Source organism: Corvus hawaiiensis, chromosome 5 (genome assembly GCF_020740725.1).
Source record: "Corvus hawaiiensis isolate bCorHaw1 chromosome 5, bCorHaw1.pri.cur, whole genome shotgun sequence".
Classification (NCBI taxonomy): domain Eukaryota; kingdom Metazoa; phylum Chordata; class Aves; order Passeriformes; family Corvidae; genus Corvus; species Corvus hawaiiensis.
In genome coordinates this window covers 68,211,802-68,232,536 of record NC_063217.1, presented here as the reverse complement: position 1 = coordinate 68,232,536, position 20,735 = coordinate 68,211,802, and the positions used below count along the sequence as shown (strand labels likewise).

General features: G+C 34.3%; 1 long non-coding RNA gene across 1 annotated transcript in view; it reads right to left on the bottom strand.

The window, feature by feature from the left end:
- LOC125326340 overlaps positions 1–12,873 on the bottom strand; it is a 92,071-nt gene extending 79,198 nt beyond the window's left edge. The window contains exon 1 of the long non-coding RNA XR_007203768.1: positions 12,792–12,873. This is a non-coding gene — a long non-coding RNA (uncharacterized LOC125326340). The remainder of the gene's footprint in view (positions 1–12,791) is intronic.
- Between the last annotated feature and the right edge of the window lie 7,862 nt (positions 12,874–20,735).

Here is a 20,735-nt window from a genome sequence, read left to right as displayed (position 1 = left end):
CTTGGTCTGTTCTTGGTTAAGCATGTCCTGCTTTTCCCTTTCTTGTACTCCTAAATATACCGTGTAAAAACCTTTTCTACAGCAAAGCTGATAAATAGTCTAGTCCCTCACTTTACTGAGAGTCAAATTTTCTCAATAGTGCATCACTGTTCTGGTTTTCTCTTTCTGCAAGGAATATGAGGGAGGTCATGATATTGCCAAAACAGAGTTCACAATTGCTATCAGTGTCAAAAAAATGTCAAAACCATACATTGTAACAAAAAAAGAAGAAATCTCAAATTCTTTTGGAGTTGTGTAGTTGAAATATGTAAGGGCAGACTATAAAAATAATGTACAACAGTCTGAGGTGCAGATTGTTAATTGGTTTGTTCTAAAGCAGGCAAAGACTTCAGCATGTTAATTTAAAAAAAATCTTTAAAAAACCATTTCTAACCACTTTTTAAAAAAGCCCTCTGAATACATGTATAGGCACCCAGGAATTCACACAAATCCTGCTATTTATCAATTTTCTTGGGTGACCTTGAAATGACTCTATCACCCTGACTCAAATCAGCTGTATTCCTGGAGAGTGGCAGGAAAATGCATGTATAAGAAGAAAAAAAAATAAGCAAAATGTTCTTTTCTGGTGAGCTTGAGTTATAAGATTAGATTATGGCTGGCAGAATCAAGGGCACATAGGCATGGCACTTGATGATTATGATTTATGGGAGCATTAAAGAGGAAGAAATCAATATATAGTCTAAAAGTTCTGTTTTGCTACGATTAATCTAAACACCCTCCTTGGGTTTGTGATGACAGAGGAAGGCTATGTTGATAAAAACTTTTCCTTTTTTCCTCACCAATAGTTTCAATAACTTCTAATGTACAAATCCAGCTTTATAAAATGAACCTTTTGTAGCCTTTCATTTTAAAGAATAAAAGCTAGTAGGTACAATTTGCAATAAATCTGAGGTCAAATGTGACACCAGATAGACAACTGCTAAAAATAAACAAAGTCATAGTGCACTACATGAAGATACTATTAGCAGGATACAAAATCAAAAGAAGAGTCTCTCCACAGGAAAAAAAAAAAAATTCTCCCCTTCAGCTCTTTTTGCCAGTTATTTTCTTTCTTTTGAAGCCTGTGGCAAAGTGGTGTCTTCAGCTGAAGGTTTGTGCTGGTTTTAAATTTATAACTTAGTGCATCTTAGCTCTAGTCAGATATTTGTAGCAAGCTAAAAACTGTATCATATTTTTCTGTCTAATGAACTCTATGTGTTTTATTGATACCATTTTCTTATGTGGTTGTCTGAAAGAGTATTTCTTCTGAAACTTTGTTATTTTGAAGCATATATGCATAAATATTTTTTTCTAATAATATTAAATATTTTATTTCTAGGTATTATAGAAAATAAAAAAATATGCAGTTATAAGATACATACATCTGTATAGCCAAATACCTGTCTCCATCTTGGCCATCCTATAAATGTCATACAATCTACTTAAGACTGGGATAGATAAACACACAATTAAGACTCATACTGCAAAAACACTGCAATGTATTTTGACTAGAAATGCATTGTATGCTTTTTCTTAAGTGTCCATGCAGTCTCTGCTGGTACTTTTTAAAAATACTGCTGGGATGTGGGGTTTTTTGAACATCCAGTTTTAAACCCAAAACTTAAAACCAACCGAACAAATCTTAAGCATCAGTACATAAACACAGACAGATGAATGGAGTTATTTCACTGAAGTGGTTTTGTTTCTAGAGGACTAACTTCTAGTTACAGAGTAGAGTTTATAAAGAACATCTATCAGAGTATCTGATATAAAGTAGAAACCAGGAAATGGGAACATCTCAAAGAGAAATAAATTATGGGAGAAGTTAGATACCCCTCACCCATCCCAATCCAAAAAAACCCCCTTACATTATAGGATGAACTATATGGATACATTATAGTATACATTGTATGGAATGACCTTTTTCATAGTGGTTTAAGAGGTTCAACATTTGTATATTGTCTCTTAAACATCACCAAAACTAATTCTAACTGTCCAGAATGACTGTAGCTATAATTAGAGATTGAAGAACTCTAATTACTGCACTGCAGAATGTTAAGAAAAGTAAGAAATATAAAATACTCTTACAAATTATTTTTGCTTCTGAAAAAATATTTCTGTACAGTTATATTTTTTAATAATTATTTAAAATACAAACATACCTAGAAATGTCACTACAATTTGTATTGGAAGAATAGTAATATAAATTATGAATAAGGTTCTATAAGTTAAGATACTAGAAAACTATCATTGGAAAGAATTGCTTTGTAAATATCAATCAGTGTAACTTCACAATATTTTTATAAAATAGAGAAATGTATGGTACTTTTTTTTTTTAATTTCAGCTACTTTGTTAGTATAAAGTATGTTTGATGGAGCCCTTGACAATATTTGGAAGAGAAAGGAGAGGTCTGTGTTGCCACTCTGTTCTTAGAACAGCACAATGTTTAGCTAGTAAGAGTCTAATTTCGTTTATAAAATTCATTTAAATATTAACTCTTAAAATGAAATCCTGCTCATGAAGTCTCATGTATATCTTTACAATTAAACCAAACTTCATGAGTAGTGTAGGTTAAGGTTGAAAAGTGTATGTTAACTTAGGAGGTGAAGAGAAAGGACTGTTTATGGCACAGTGCCTCTCCAGACAAATACTTCAATTATTAAAAGATGCCTGGAAACAGTGCTGTAGAAGACTTTTGTATTTCACAATAAATGTACAGCTGACTTCACAGCATGCTAGAATCCATGAAGAACAGGCAAAGGGGAAAGGCTGTAGTTTTATTTGTGTTCCTTCAAGAGAGAAATAGTTTGCTATTCAGTGAATATGAAATGGGCTTCCATATCTGTTCAGTTTTTTGAAATCAGCATAAGTATTTCTTTTAAACGAAAAATAGAGAATAATTTTGGGTTAAAACCCAGTACTCATAAATATAGAAAAAAAATCCTGTAGTTATGCAAGAATCATTATCCAACAATTGTGTGGGAATGTTTGGAGCAGACTGATTGTACTTAATTGCACAAACTTTGAGAAAATGACACACTAAATTAGAAGGAAGGACATTAAATTATTTTGCAGTGGTAAGTGATGCCATGATGATTTTTGCCTTTTCTTTTATACCTTTTATAACTTCTGTATTCTTATTGTTTTTTGCCTACATTCTTGGACTTGTTTGTCAAGCTAGAAGACTAAACATCTTAGAAGCTTCGTAGCTAGGGATCAGTGTGCCCCAGACCCCAAGGTCCTCTCCAGAACACATTCTGTAAACTAAGATAGAACCATCCAGGGGAAGGTTCCTTGAGGAGGGGGGGGGCTCACTTGAGCCTCTCATTGGGGAATCTTTGATAGATATGCTAATTAGTAAAACCTATAATGTTATACCTGATCTGTTGTGAGTGTGCATTTCGGCCCATTCCACCTGGACGTAGTGTACCTAAAGATCCTTAAAATAACTACCGAGGTAAAATCCCTTTTTCCCTTCTAACCATGTTTGACTCTTGATTTTAAGACCAGGAAAAGGCATCATAAGCATGGACACTCATCAACTTTCCTGGTATTCATTTTTCTGTTAGAGTAATTGTCATTATGTTTAGATTTTGGCAAGTTTAAAATCTTCCTAAAATTACAGTTTCCTGAGCAATGACTCTTTTTATTTTAAAAGTGGCAGAGTCAAGATAGTTTTGTTTGCTCAATAACAGATGTCAGGTATTTGAAAGGTAATGAATAGTGAATGAATGAAAACTTCTCCCATATAATTTGTTCTTGTCTTTGATAGAAATTATATCTGACCAACTAATTCATCATTACTTCTTTCAAATAACTTAAGGTTTAATATTTATTCTGATTAAAAGTTTTGATTTATGTAATTTTTAAATTTAAGGCTAAGTATTAATGAAACCATAAGACCTTTTAAGGAATATAACCTGTTCTCAGTCACTGTGAGTGTATTTGCATCTCTTCAAGTTTATCATTCTTAAAGGACATAATCTCTGTGAGGAAGGCAAAGAACTATTTTCAACTGTAGCATAGAGAAATACCCATGCCGTGGGAAATGCTTCAATATTTCCTTCTGAGACAGAATTTTAAAAATCTCATCATTCTTGTATATTTTTGTCAGACAACAGAGAATAATTGAAATTGTGTGTTACACAAGTCTCGTACAAAGTATAATGCTGTTGACCTCAATCTCTGCATTAGAGGTAGGTTTTTTCTATCTTGAAACTTTTATTACTAAAACCAGCAAATAATATAATGCAGAGTTCAGAACTGCTTCAGTGCCCTTGTGATATTTATCACCAGTACCTTTTAAGATAAACAATGGAAAAAAATGTGGATAAAATTTTGCTTTAGGACAAACTGCCAGCTCTGGTGAAATGAAGGCTTGAATAAACCTGCAGCTATTGAAGTCATGAGTATTCCAATGTTTATATTAGATCTGTGTTTTGTTTCCACTTTGTGGATGATACTGTTTTGGTTTTTTTTCTCTTTTCCATTCTCTCTACTGTAGATTGAGATAACCTGAAAGAAAACACTCTAGTCTTGTAGCATTTAGTTTTTCAGTACCAGTTTGTTTAAACTCTGAGCTAAATATTTCATTTGCTGCAATAGTAAGAACAGGAAATGACATAATAAAAAAACTATCACATAAGATACATTTCTTGAATAGCAGAGATACTGACCTGTGTTTTGAATGCCTGTAATGCTTGTGAGAGGTGCTGGTTAAATATGCTTGAGTATCACTACACCTTTTCGGCAAAGAATGGCAATGGTTCATCCAAGAAGAGAGCATCAGAAGCAGTGGGGGACATCCAGTTTCATTGCAAGCATCTTTAACTGTGTTTCAGGGTAAGAAAGTCTACGTGCAAGATCGATCTTTTGTCTGATCTGTTTGTGTCAGTTAGAAGAATGCTTCTGACTATCAAGGCATCAGCTCAGTTCAAACAGGATAGATACTATGTGCACATTTCAAAGGCATTTGGTGTAGAGGGATAAAGAAACATAGTCTTATTCTGTCTTTTACTGAACACAGAATCTCCTGTAGTGTGTTTTTCTCCCCCATGAATTTGGACCCCTCTGGGTGAAAACACTTCCAGACATACAACCTAAACCTCCCCTGACTCTGACTTATGATCTGTGAAAACACATCAAGCTTCATGTTTTTTGTTGTCTTGTGTACTCACTGTATGACGTACAGTGGAACTAACAGTAGGGCCAAGCTGCATCTGATTTTACAGAAGCTCTGTTTTTTAAAGCTGTTGCACTCATACAAGCAAAAGACAATGAAAACACCAAAAGTTTTAAATAGTGGAGAAAATACAATATACTCTGCTATGTGTTACTAGAAGAGAGTTTGAAGAGATAGCTTATTCACATTGCAGTCTATCTGCATTGAGAAATTGAGTAAAGAAACTCACATCTCTTGTAGGCTGGAAATGGATACTGGAAGTCAATCATCTCCATGGACATTTACTGAATATGAGCAAAACTCAAACAAGTAGTTTGTGGCTGGAAGACCACAAACTCTAAATCAAAGTTAGTTCATTTGTTAGTTCAGCAATCTGCTCAGCTCCAGATGTAAAGTCAGATTATATCGACCAATTAACTTCTGCATAGTGAATTTTTCAGTTTCAAATGCTGTATTGACCGTAAATTGTATTCTACTGATCACAAAAACACTATACCTTAAACACAAGTATAAAATGCAGTGTAAAGGGCTTCTTGTTTTGCTGATACACAATGCCTGAAAGAAATATGACCTGGTAGATAATTCCAGTTTGGAGAGGCTGTGAGTTAAAGGAAGGGCAGTACAGTGCATTGGATTCACAGCAGAATGGCTCTTGTGAGACACCTGTAGCCTTGTTTGCATTAGAAGCTGAAGCCAATTTTAGTTGTATTATTTCTCTTTGTGAATGCACTGGGTTCAGAGACTTCCAAGGGTGATAAAATGGTCATATCCTAGAGCTGGTAAGGGAGGTATGTTTAGGCAAGACCTTGTGGTAGGTAGGAAAAGAAGCAAAAGCAGGTGGTGTCTCATTTGAAAAAAACCCAAGGAAAAATAAGACAGTATTTCTTTATCAAAAGTTGAAAGGGTCAGAAAAGGACAAGGTAAAACAGATATGTGCACTGCAAGGTAGTGAAGAGACATAGTTGCTGATGTCTCAAATAGTACAGATAAGTCAGTAAAAGAAGGTTTGATGCATTTCACTAAGATGACCCACGGGTCAGAAGAAGCAAAGGCCTGTGTTGGCTCTCTAGCTTAAGAAATATCATCTGTTCTTGGCTTCGTCAGCATCAATGAGCATCACAAGGATGAAATTATGAGTAACGCTATCATCATTAGATGGGTACTAGGAAGGTATGTAAGGGTGTATAAGCCCAGCGTCTAGCTGTAGTTGGGAAGACTAATATACTTCAGGATTTTATAGAAACTGGGGTATTGATTGATCCCAGGTAGGTGGAACTGCTGGCTGATAACCGTTATGATGAAAAAAACCATAATATCACCCAGTAATTTTTAATGACTTGGAACAAAGTCAGTGAAGCAAACCTTTTCTGAAGATGAGAAAATAAATCAATAGAGCAGCTTGATCAGGTTGGTTTGGGGTCCTTGAGTGCATAGTCAGTTGCATTCTAAATGCCATAAATATCTTAACACCTCTCCAGAGATGAAAATGATGTCTTTATTGGTAATCCATAGGGATTTAATTTAGTTTATTATTATCTTCACTGTAAGATATTTATTGCTTATATTTACATAAATATGTCTGGATTACACGCACGTATTATTTTTACAAGATAGTGTCTGGTGGCATAAATATCAAAGGACAGTTTGGTCTAGGATATTTGGATACTGATATTAATGTGTAGGGTCGCAGGTAGAGTTTTTACATGTCTGTCACCACCTTAAAAATCAGGTATTGTTGATGAACAGCTAGAAGTTGGCTTTTTTCTGTGGCATTTGACAGATCTTTTACAATTCCATTAAAACCTTCCAGGATCTTTGATCCTTTGACATTCTTTATCTAAACCAAAGAAAGGGTCAACTATGCTTTCTTGCACAGGCTGTAATCTTTTTAGCACTTGTAGTGGTTTGGTCCAAAATACTCATTACTGTATCTTTTAGAAAGCCTTTCATATATGGGTCTGCATTTCTGGGGTATTTTTGTCATATAATTGGAGTATTTAATTGATTAGCACTAGGTTCATTTCATTTCATTTCATTTCATTTCATTTCATTTCATGTCATTCTTGTTACATATATGGATGTGCAGTTGCAAATACTTCTAGTCCTCTGTTTACCTCAGATGATGTATTCATGCTCCTTATGCTTTTTTCTAGAACACCTGATCTACTTGCCTATAATCATAATCATTTTTGCCATTTTAAGAAGTTTCAGATATTGTGGTAAGACTCATGGTTTATAAAGAAAATATGTTAATGTGGTAATCTGTAGAATTTTAGTAATATTTTCAGATTCATGCTGCTCAAATGAAACAGGGATGAATTCATGAGACCCAAAATATAGGCTTAGATGTCCTCCTTTCTGATTGTTTCTATTTACCATAAAAATCCAACAAAAAAGATGAGTTTTCTTTCTACGTTTTATGATATCTAAATTTTCTTAATTTGAAAAATTGCAGAGGATAAATTATTATTACGTGTGTACTTTGCTAAAAAATCTGGAAAAAATACACTTTCTCTTGGCTCTTTATTAAATAATGTATCTTGATTATACCTCAGTAATGTTACCAGCTTTATCTAGAAGAGTTTGAGAATTTTAATTGAACTTTATTAGTTTCCTAAAATAATCTTTCATGCAAAACTAATGCTGCTGATTGACTATTACTGCAAGTTTCATTGAAAACTGAACTGCAGGCTTTTTCCTCTTAACATGGCAAACATTAGACCATTCATGTTTATGGATTACTGAATTTTAAAGACAAATTAATTTTTGTCTTTTAAATTCCAAAACACAAAGTAAAGCTTGAAGCAAAACTAACACCTTATCTTTGAAATTTTCACAGTGCACATGCATTGAAAATCGTTATCTTATCTTCAGGCTTCAAAATTCAAGAGTTTCCCTAGGGTAAACTTGAAACTGAATGGACCTATAGCATAAATTCAAAACATGTTTATACATGTTAATTTGACAGCAATTTATCTGTATGACTTGTTTTGTTTTAGTATGATGACTTCCATCTCTCATAATTAAATTGTCATGCACATTCATAAAGCTTAATGAATCAGCATGATTTGTGTTTTTTTCCTTAATTTTTACAGCTTGGTAAATTTGCTTAATGTGCATTTTACACTTTATAAATAATTTTACCATTGATAAATAATGCTTCCAAAATATTCGCACATTCATAAAGCTTAATGAATCAGCATGATTTGTGTTTTTTTCCTTAATTTTTACAGCTTGGTAAATTTGCTTAATGTGCATTTTACACTTTATAAATAATTTTACCATTGATAAATAATGCTTCCAAAATATTCTTCTAATGCTATGGGCTTGATGGCTTTCTTTTTTTAATTGGATGTGCAGAAGATCCCTACCTCTATTGAAGGAGGCTCCTTTCTAAAAATTATTTTGGCAAAATTTTTCTATTTATATTGGTCAGACTCCTCTGAATTGTTCTTAACTTAAAAGAGGAGCAAATTCAGTTGTCTTTATAGTTTTCTGAAATGCTCTGTGGTGTTAGAACCCATTGATCTTGATCAGACTCAGTCTACCAGAGCAATAGCAAGTTCTTGAATTGTCTTAGTGTGGCTTTCCTGTCTCAAATTTGTTGGCAAAAGAACAGGATAAAATAGAAAGCTTCTGTGTTGGTCAATATAAATGTTTTTACTCTTTCTCTCTTGCAACTTGTACAGTGAAAAAATAAAGATTACATCCTCTTACTTACTGTTTTATTCCAGATGGCCCCATTTTTGCATCTGCATTAGTATTAAAAATTTAAATGTTTTCTTTGAGTATCAGTTCCACAGTGTCCTGGCAGCCAGAAATGTCTCTTCTGGGCTGATTTTCCTACTGCAGTTTGTCTCCTTGTCTCTCCACTATTATTTTTTAAATTTATTTTTTATGTGCTCTCTCACAGTGTTTAACTCTGAAGTTGGGAAACAATTTCTGAACAGATATTGGAACAAGACATTTACATACAGCTGAAACCCATATTTTGAGTAAAGCTGCATTTTAGATAAGTTTAGCCCATTTTATTCCTAGCCAAAAGGAAATATAAAAGACACATAAATATTTAAGTGAATTCGGTCTTAGTGTATAGAAAACAGATGTGAATTACTAAGACAAATTGCCTTTGTATTAAACTTCTCTTGCACAAAAGTATTCTGAGTAGCTCATTAAAAATACCTGGTGGGTAAAATTTCTGGTAAACCAATACGCTTCAGGGGGAAGTCAAATTAGTAAGCACTTGAAAAGTTTCTATTTTCCCTTGTCAAGTAAAACCTTCATTCTCAAAAGTGACTTTGTATCTCTCTGTCTATTTGAATACATTTTTATATTTACTTAGTATGCTAGGAGAAAAATACTGTTGATTGAGCTTCTGTGTTTTCTTTAGAACCACCTGAGGATATTGTCTGGCTCTTTCCAAAGCCTATAAACTCACAGGATATTTCTATCTCTAACCAAAAGAAGCATGTAAAAAAAAAAAAAAAAATTAAATAATGACCCTAATAAAAGAAAAATATCTGGATTTTTCTTTCTTAATAAGATTTGGTGCCAACAGGCTGTTTTAATGACCATCCTGGTTCATGTCTGTTACAAAATAAACATTGTAATGTTATTGTTACTCAGAAATTAAAAGAGTGACAGATAAAATCCTCTTCCTCTACACAATTTTCTAAATATCACACAGGTTTGCCCTACAGCCTTTTATGAGATAGGACTTGTTCTATTTGTGCTCCCTAATGAAAATAAGATTAAACGCAATTTGAATAACTTTATGGAATTGGGGTTTTTTTAATGCCTTGCCTTGAAAAAATTCTTAAATCATGCTTTAAATTATTTGCAAAGAGGCCATGAGACTCAGTTTTGGAAGACAGGCTCATTAACTAACAAACTTTTCTTCCACTGTCCACTAATTTTCCCTGAACTGTTCTTTTCACAGGTGAGAGAGGACTAGAAAAGATCTTCTGCGTCTCAGCATAAGAAAAGATTTTACAAATCTTTTATATATTTTTTTAATAAAACATTTTTTTCAGTAACACACAGATAATTTTTACGTGGAGTGGGTGTTATATTTGTAGAAAAATACCTTTAACCAGCAGTCTGTCAAGTTCTGATCTTTTTTCTCTAGGACTGTTTTATCTCTGTGTCACAACACTTATTTTTAAAATCTTATTGACATCTTAAACTGTATGAAATGCGTCTGGAGGAGCTTGCAGCTTCTATGACAAAAAACAGCTCCCCTTCATTATTCTAGTTCAGATAAAGTGCAGACAGATGAGAACAGCTCTAGTAATCTTGCCGAGTGGAGCAGTAAACTGCATAATCTGTTGAGTCACCCGTGATGTGAATGTAAAAGGCTGAGGCATATAAAGCATGGGAAAGGGAGACTTACACTAAAATGGTGTACGTGGTGTTGTAGGTGAGAAATTCCCCCTTGCATTGACATTAAGATGCAGTGAATATTAAAATGCAAGCACAAATTTAACAGACATTTGATTTAAATTTCTGATGTCCTAATTTTCTAACTCTCTTGAGAAAAGAAGAAACAAAGCCTGCGCTTATTTGATTGCATATCGTATTGAAAAAAATTATATTTAGAGGAGCAGTGTTTGAAATCTTGATGTCTTTGAAATCTTGATATTGGTCAAAAAGCCTTAGAAGCACCAGGTCTGACAGTTTAATTTTTTTCAAGGTGTATCATGTATCTCTCTAAACTTCTTGTAATATAATCAGAAAGTACTGACCCATAAGCTAAAAAAATAGCATAAATCATACACTTAAGCTTAGTGAATCTTGTTCTGGAAAGAAACTCTAGTGATAATAAATGAATGATCTTATTTTGTCCTCCTTGTTTACCCTGTCACTAGGTGTGGCAAGACACTACAGATCTTCACACCTCTAAAAGGACTAGATAAAACCTTATGGAGATAGATGTCCTGCTCCTTCGTGTTTTAGCTTATTCACCAAACCAGTTTTTATCACTTTTTTTTTTTTTTTTAATTTAAATAGTTGCAGAGAAAAAAAAATGGCAGACAAGTATGGAACAGCATTTGTGAAGATACAGAAGTTTTCTGGCAATATATCTTCATTGGTTTGTTTCTTGTTCCATTCAATGAAATTTTGTCTTCTTAATGAATGCCATTAGAATCAAATAGCTCCATATACAGAAGAGTGGCAAACCTACTTTCTGGCATTCATTTTGTTTTCTTTTTGTCTCTAGTTGTAATACAATTTGGGTTTTAGGACAGCTTCTGCAAGGCTAATAGTTTTCTATAAACCTCTGAAAGTCACAGTCTAACGAAAAATCTGGAAAAAAAAATCCAGATATAATAAGCCAGTTATTAACTTCACTAGCAACATATCATGGCAATATTATTTCTGTGTAAGCGAGCACTGCAAAATATTACTGATCTTCCATGTGAAGTATACCTCATTTCAAATATCTTTCCCTCAGTCTCCACGTGTACTGAAATATTTCAGGTACACCATTGCTTCTATCGTATATCTGCACAAAACATGTTTACCCCAGAAAATTTTGCCATTTCTGGGTAAGATAACTAATTATTCAAAAATTAAGGTACTTTCATATAGGTTTGAAATGGTAAACCCCAGGCATTTATTCATTTTAAAAGAAAAAATCAATAAAACTTTCAAACATATAGAGAACAGTCATTAATTATAGGGCCTCTGGGTTTAAAAACACTGTAATTTTCTAATTACAGTGCTTCCAAAGTCATATATTCTGATTTTCTCTGAGATACATGCATATAACTTTAGTAAGGTTAAGAGAGGTAACATGTAACTTCAGGAGAGGTAAAATCTATTCTAAAAGACTTTCATGTACACACAACAGCTCATAATGTATAATAAAATAAAAAATATGGTCATTTTTATGATAGATACTGGAATGAATTATTATGTAATCTCTGTCTAGACTTTCAAAAAAGCTCTGGTTAATATACCTGAGGAAGGGAAAATAAAGACACAAGAGAACAAAAATGTGATCATCTGTCTTAAACATAATTTAGAACAGTTTCAAACTTTCCCTGCTGCTATATTGTAATTGCCAAAATAAGGCCAGCTGAAGCCATTCTCTTTTTTTATCTCACATTCTTACAGATGCCATGTTCAAAATAAGTTGCTCAGGGCAATGTGGGGAGGTGACAGAGTTCAAAAATGTTTGAGGATTTTTCAGAGTTAATGTTTTGAAAGCCACTATATTTTTTTTCTTCTGTTTTGGCAAGAAGTATTATGCATTGAGATTGAAAAAAAAAAGGTACAAGTATTTAATGTAACAATTTTGAGAGCTTTAAGAGATATCTGATGGATGATTTCAATGTTAACAAAAAAAATAAGCTTCTTCCAACTTGTGATACTGCAGAGTCAAACTAATTTGGAAAGATGGCATCCGGGTAAAACCCAGATATTATTTTTTTATACTATATCTTAATTTTTTTAGGTAGTTTGTCAACAGCGATGTTAACTAATCCTATGGCATCAGATGAAAATTATCCAAATTTATTCCCAGATTTCCATGTATTTTAGTAATTCCATATAGGCTCTACTTACAGAGTCTCTGCCTTAGATCTTTGGTAGGAAACACGATTCCTCCTGCAGAAGTGGAGACGTGGGATCTCATATATCCAGGCTATACTTATATCCATCATCTGAGAAATCATGAGCAAAACTAGGTAGGTGGGGAGACAGTAGCTCAAAACCCTTTTTAGATGATATGCTAAATGTTTCTGTGGAGTCATGGAGATGGGTTACAGACGTATGTATTTGATCAAGCTCCTAGGGACAGCAGTTTTTCATTCAGGAAACCCAGCAAAATTCAGGCATAAATTAGAGCTACATGCACAAAATCAATGCTGTAGGCATCCTACTTCAGAACACAGGGTTTAAAAGCATGAACGATGCATCATGATCTTCTCCATGTTGCAGGGCTGGATTCTCTGATGACTCCCACTGTTTTGAATCTTTTTCAGGAATCTGTCAAGACAAGTCTAAAAGTCCTGACTTTGGTAATTAATTAAAGGTGGTAATTGAATCAGGTATTTTGTTTTTATGTACACCTCTCATTTCATGAGACTCCCAGCCTTTTGTAGACACCTAAAGGGGTAGTTGCATTTTTCAAGTGCAGCTGACAACTCTCTGATACTCATGCTGCTAATTACCTGATGGAGAATGGATGTTTCTAACTTTTGACGGTAAATGAATGCAACTGCTTTGCTGGTAATTCAAATGTTCATGATCTGTTTCTTACATTTAGAAAACAGTTATCCAGTCATGCTGGATTTGATTAACTGCTCTGTTTCAGGGAAAGAACTGCAGTGTATGAAGTTCTATAAACTGAAAAAGTGAGAAAGAACCACCAAGGAAACAAGATATATTGAGTGAAAATGATTTATCGTTCTTTAACAGACAGAAAACCTCTATGCTACATGGGATGGTCCAACTGGTAACAAAGTTGTTTATCACACATCCTTCTTTGATTCTCTTACAGGTTGATTTTTGTTAGTGTGTTGTCTTAGTCCACTAGTTCAAGTGAAAAGATGTGAGATAATATCTGATTACTTTTTAGGCTGAAAATAATTTCTGTTAACATTGGAAAAAAAGACGTAAGAACTATCACATCAACTTTAAAAGAACTTACAATATTACAAAGGATATTGGAATGCTATGAACCAGCTTTTAATGTGTGCTTCTTCACTAAGGCAGAAAATTGCACTGGGGAAAAAATACCCAACCTGTTTCTGCTCCATTGCAACAGTTTCACAGATGATGCCTTGCTTTGAATTTTCTTTGGAGAAAGTTTAACATTAGTAACACTTTGACTGTTCTGATGAGCTCTGATATAAATTTTAATTAAAAATCAGTTTGGTTGCATATGTATCTGTGCTCAAGAGAAGTCTGATATTTTTATAAATTATTATTCTGAGACATTTCTGCTTCTTACCAACATCACTGATTTCATTGCAGGAGCACAAGTGTAATAGAGTACAAGAATAGGGGAAAATTGCCTTTTTTTTTTTTTCCTTCCTCTTTACAATCACCATCATAACAGTTTCCTGGTTTGCCAATCCTATTCATGTTACAGTCTCTGTCACAGAAATAAGAATGGAACTTTAATGCCAATGCAGGCTGTAAGATGATAAGTGGCTGCACGACAGAGTTACTGGAATATGATGGTCTGCAATCCACTTATGGGTTTTCCTACCTAGAAGAGAAGAGATGAATGGCAATCAAAAGAGAAACACTGAATAAGGCAGAATGATATATTTGACTTTTGGTAGTGAAGGGGAGCTAAGAAAGTAATTTTTTGGTGTGGGAAGATTTCCTTGAGCTCCCTTTCTGCCTGTCCCCTGTCAATTTTATTGTCAAAGCTGATGCATTTGACAACAAGCCTCCTAAAGAATGGTAGCAATAACCATGTAACTGCAGTTCCAGAAACAACAGCTAAACCCAAAAATAAATTAATGTCTTGTACAGTTTTCTTTTCAGTTATAGTAATGAAGGGAATTGGCCCATGAAATTACTTAAATTAGTGCATTTGTGTCATTCCCAATCTCTTCTCAATAACATTTGAATCACTTTATTATATATTATAACTCTTGCTGTATGTTGGCAGATATCTTCAAGTAGCTATCACTGCTGATTGAATACTTATGCTCAGTTATGACTCATTTAAATGCAATCACAATTATTGGGGTTATTTGGCTTATGAGGTTTACCCCAGATTATACAGAATTATAATTCAGATATGAATTTGACCATTTTGTGGCATTCTGTTGTTACTTGGTCGATAACATTCACTGATTTTTAATATAGCATCATTTTGTTCCATGTGCCATAGGCAAATGCTTCATCTAATTTAATGTGTTGAAACAGTTGAAATAGTTCTGTAGGTGTTCCTTGCCTTGTATTTGTTTATTCTACATTTTATTTAATTCTTCCGCTTTATAACCTGACATCGTCTCAGAGTGTTTCATCTAATATTGCCTTTTCTTAGACATTCTGAATGATTTTCTACTGTCAGCAGTTGTTCTTCCTCAGATTTCCTGTCTTCCCAATCTTTTTCTGGCCTTTATGAGACATACTTTATTATCTGTCCATTTTGAAACACATCAAAAGAATGACATTCTGTAATCTTAATCTCTAAGAGCAATTTTCACTTTGCCTGCCCTGGCCCAGTTCTCCATATTCTGGATGCTTAAAAGAACTACAGCCAAAGCACTACTGTTATTATTAAAATGGTGTTACAAGTTTCAGTCATGTTATTGTCACAAGGACAATGATATCAACAAATATGCCGCTCTTCAGCAGTGGAAAAGGAGAAAAACCCATGCTGTCAGAGGAGTTCTGTGAGATGAGTTTTCTGTTGATGAAACCTCTGAGATTTCCTTATTCCAATCTCAGGTGAAGATTAAAAAAAAAAAAAAATGACACTTTTACTATCTATCTCAGTACTTCAGTGAAGGTGATTTGACAGCATCTCTTTGAAAGACCAGATGGTGGGAGAATACTCTGAAGTCTGTTCTTTTCTTTCCCTCCAGTAGATTGTTTCATTCCAGTGGATAATTGATAGAGAAGGGAAATTCATAGCATAAACTGCTTTCTATAAACTTCAAAATCATTTGAGAGGGAAACAAAGCTTTATTACTTTAGGAGGGGGTTGAATGCTGTTTAAAAGGTGTCTCTTATCAGCCATTTTATGGAACACTTGGGCAAATGAGTAAAAGCTACTGATGTCTATGATTGTTAAGTTCAAACTCTTGCTTTCAGCAGGTGACATTCCATATATATGTGTGTGCATATATGGAACACAGAGTTTATTGTCTGTCTAGGTAATGCTTTAACAATTGTGAGCAATGCAATGGGGGATATATTGGAGCAGAGATCTCTCTATCTGGACCCCTGAATATCTTGATACTGCTTTAGACAAACAAGGTTACATAATTTATGTTCTAAAATAAATTCATATAACATTCCCAATAAAGTATTTTAATGCTACCACATACCTGTGTAATTAGGCAGTCAAATCTTGCAACTTTAACATTCAAAATACTGTTGAAGTTTCTGTTTAAAACTATACTAGTATTCTTGTTTCTATGTGTCTTTATAATACTGAGGGTAGACCTTTCTTCAAAAGAAACAAATTTCTTTTATGCAAAAAGCCACAAAATATAAAACTTCAGCAAGTTACATTAGCTGGTTAAAACATGAAAAAATGATCAACTTATTCTCCTTTAAAATGAAAATATTTGGACATCAAATGCAATGAAACTATACAATATCTAATCCTCTAAATTAAATGGTTTTGATGAAACAAAATCACTAGTTGCCTAGGCCATTTTGGGAGTGGAAAACAGAATTATATTTTCTGGATTGCTTAAATGAACATGAGTAAAGTACATTTTGTGCATGAACAAGGGGGAAAAATGTGCAATGAAGCAGCAAATCAGATAAACACCTAATTGTCTTGAATGTTGATGGATGGTTTCCCATGGTACCAAAAGGATGTGTCTGGGAGTGTATTTCTTTCTTACCATTGTTGTTGATGATTTTATCAGCATATTGGTTCAAATAGGTGATATTTTAAGGTTAATAAAAAGTAAACTGCAGCATGAATACGTGAAACTTATTTCAGAAAAAAAGCAAATCACTGATTATAGTAGAATAGCTGTTTTCATCATCTTTCGTATTTCTGAGTTCAGAGCAGTGTTCCATACCTGGAGAAAAGAAAGTCTGTCAACCTTTAACTAGCTCTTTAAGGTTTGGGGCTTCTGGTGTTTTTTTGGCATCCATCTTGAGAGATATTTTGGTTTTGCCCTTGTCCAGACTGAATTGCTGGCGAATTTTCTACCTTGTTATTCAAACAGTGTTTTTACAATGTTGAAAATGGGATGGCTTTTTAAAGCATACGCCCTGCTGCTTCTGAGAGAGGCAGGGAGAGTTTTGTCCTTAATGCTTCTGAAATTCAGTTGGAGCCACTGCTCTTTGCAAGCATGGGCAGGTGCTGTGTGACTGTTCATGCTGAACAGCTCCAAGTTCCTACCAATCAGAACTGCACTATCATTTCTTTAATGCTGAAATGATGTTTTTTCAGTCCATTTCTGCACTGTTCTAGACTTTAGGCTGCAGCTGGATCCCAGTATAACCAAATGTCACAACCTATGATGCCATGATGTGGTCAAGATATGCAAACATTGACTTTTTGATTGGGATGACTTTATAGACGTTAAAATGTGTTTGACTGTTCTTTTATCCTCTGGTAGTAATTCTTGTTTAGGCATAGCTGTACACATTTAATTATTTCTATTTTTTTAATGAATCAGTCCCTCCAAAGTGGTAATTAATTTAGATGGCATTCTGTGAACTATGAACTCCTTGCAATATATCATTTTTTTGCTGCTGCACTGCACAGGAAAGTGGTTTTGGCAATGCCACATGAACAGAAGTCATTAATCATCTCTATGTGCAGCCTGTGTATACGCAACCAAATCTAACACTAGCTTTTACTGTGTCTGATAGCATAGAGTAAATATTAGAAACGAAAGGGTCAACTCAATTGAAATCTAAAGTATTTTGTCTAAGAAAAAATTGGTCTTATTTCCTAAAGGAATGACACTTGAAAATGTGAGTCTCTGCTGACTGAACACAGCTGTATCTAAAGTCTGAACTATTACTGCGTTTCCAAAAGGTTTATTAGCAATCCTGATTTGGGCTAAGCTGTTGTCTCAGGTCTCACACATACTAGAATATCTTTCTGTGTGAAAGAGTGAGACTGTGAGTATCCCAGCAACAGAAGTAAACCAAAAGCTTTTCATTCAATTAGCATCTTACCAAAGAAGAATCCAGCTGGAAGACACAGATCTATGGCAATTTGATAGATATAACTGGACCTCTATAGAACACGTTTATCTTCTTGTCCATGAAAAGGATGATTTAAACCAATATTGGTTTTTTTCCTCTCAGTTATGTGTTTAACCTGTTGCACCTTTGAATAGACTGCAAGAATAGAAACTTCACCATTCCGTCCTGTGCTTCACTATTTCTCAAATGACAAAAACTTCTTAACTCTCCGGCACCATTACTCCTATTGGTTATAGAGGTACTCTGATAAGCATTTTGGTAATTTGGCTTCTTGTCAGCCACTCTCCAGTAAAAGAAGATGAAATTTTTTTTCCCCACTATGAACTTCTAATGTGCCGAGCCATCTGATCCTTTCTGACTTCTTCTTGTGAACAAAAGCCAGCAGAACATGACAGATACAAGGGGTATGGAAGAAATTTTGCCTCTATAATAGTGGAAATAAAGAAACTATTTTCTAGTTGCAATGGAAGTGAGCTGCAAATGAGTGAAATGGAAGTAGATGATACCAGTCTTCTCTTTATAAGCCTTTGTTCTGAGTCTTAGGAGGAAATTAATTGGAAATGCGAAGAGACAGAGAATGCTGTTTCCTGTGGGGTTTCATGTATCCTGTGATGTACCAGTAGGAACACTCACCCTCAGATTTTTGTAGTCTACTAGAAAATGTGCATTTTGTACAAAAGGTTTTTCTGTTTTCTAACAATATTGATTTCCTGATATTTTTTTTTGTTTACTGGTTGTATTACAGTACTGTTGAAAACTCTCAGCTGAACTTTGAATTGTATTTGTTGCAGTATATATGTATATATATACCTATGGATATATTAATAAAGCATAAGCTGCTTGTTTCTCTGCAGAATAAGCAGGTGAGGAGTGCCTTTTATTGTGAGCGTTTGACTCACAGCAGAACTTGCAATCTCGTCTTCCTGCCCAAACCATCAACATATATACAGGTGTACAGGAAACGCTGTTACCATTTCCTACACAGTGAACTGAAGACACCAAATACTTTCCCATAAAAGCAATGAGGAAAAGACTCAAACATTTATATTTATTTTTTTTAGCACTGCAATGAGTTACCTTTGGCATAAGACTACTCTTCTTGCCTTCGTGGAATCTATGTATAGATACTGAGAAATGAATTATCACTTTGCATTTACTGTTTCCATACACATGCAAATCTTGTTGCAAATTAGGTGAGAAATAAATAAAAGATACTGTTTTGCAATCAGTTTATGGTCTCTTTTATTCTGTGCCAATCATACTTTGAATTTATTTTCCAGCTGTTTCATACTTTTTTTCTCCTTACAGTCAAGGAGAGGGAACTCCCACTGACAGATTTACCAGTTATTTTTGGTGTTGTCTTGACGGGTTATAATCTCAGTAGGGGATATTGCTCCTTCATGAATTATGAAACTCTAATACAGTTTGTAGTATTGTGAGATTTTATGAAATCTGACAGATGGCTGTTCTGTTCTTCTGAGCCTTGGTTATCTTTCTAAAAACTCCTAGGTGTCTGAATATATCTAGATTTCAGCAAATAAAACCACAGAGCCTTATCGCTGGGATAATCTTTACAAACATTGCATGGGCTCTCGTGACCCATAAACTTGTGTACTGTAAAATAACCCTTTACAGTGTGTTCTCAGTGCAGATTTCCCTGCAGTTACACCTTGAAAGTGAGGTTTCATTTCATATGTATGCGAGTATCTGCCGGCGCAGATGAATGTGAGGGAATAGCAAAGCCATAGAAAGAACTAAATTACATTTTTCATGTACTTTCAGTTGATTTCCTTCCAATTTGCCTATTAATTAATTTCAAGAGGTACCTCTGAGACTCTTTTTAAAACTATTCATTAATGTGCATATTTTTTATGGGTGTGAGGTATACCATAACCACATTTATGTTCAGATGGAGGACAGAGGTCAAGAAAAGTATGGTAGCAAAGAGGGTTTTGTCTTGATTTTCCTGAGAGGTATTTTCAGGCATTGAGAAGGTACCTTGCATTTTGGGCAGTAAAACAGAAATAAACTGTGAACCTTTCCAAGATCAATAGCAGTTTTATTATTAAAACATTCAGCATGGGAGCCCAAGGCCAAAGCAGAAAAAAACCTGGGGCATTCTGGAGGAGCTCGCACAGCAATTGCCTTGAAAAGCCTTTTATAAACAGCTTAATTACATTGCTCTCTGCTGGTAATAGAAAAGACTGCAGTCTGATGTTTAAAACCTGGAGAAAAAAATATCCCTCTGGCATAAAAACTGGTAGAAGAATTCAACAGAGTGTTTCTGGGTTTGAAATCAAAATAGGGTGCTTGGGATTTCTTTTTCCGTATAAACAGGATGTTCCTTTCCTTAGAGAAAAATGATCCCACAGCTATATAGGCTGATGAGGGAACTGCTATGTGGAATTAGGAGGAAAACATCTGCTGGGGTCTGGTGCTATAGATTTTTTTTCTGGTTGTTTTAGTTTTACATTCAAAATGAACACACACAATGAGGTTAAAAAAACCCCAAAAACAACCTTTTCCCCCATGAAAATGTGTTGGGAGTTAATTCATTGTTGTCTGGGGTTTCACCCAAATAATTTTTCTGATCAAATATCAATGCATACTTTGTGCTACTGAAGTCAATAGCAGCAA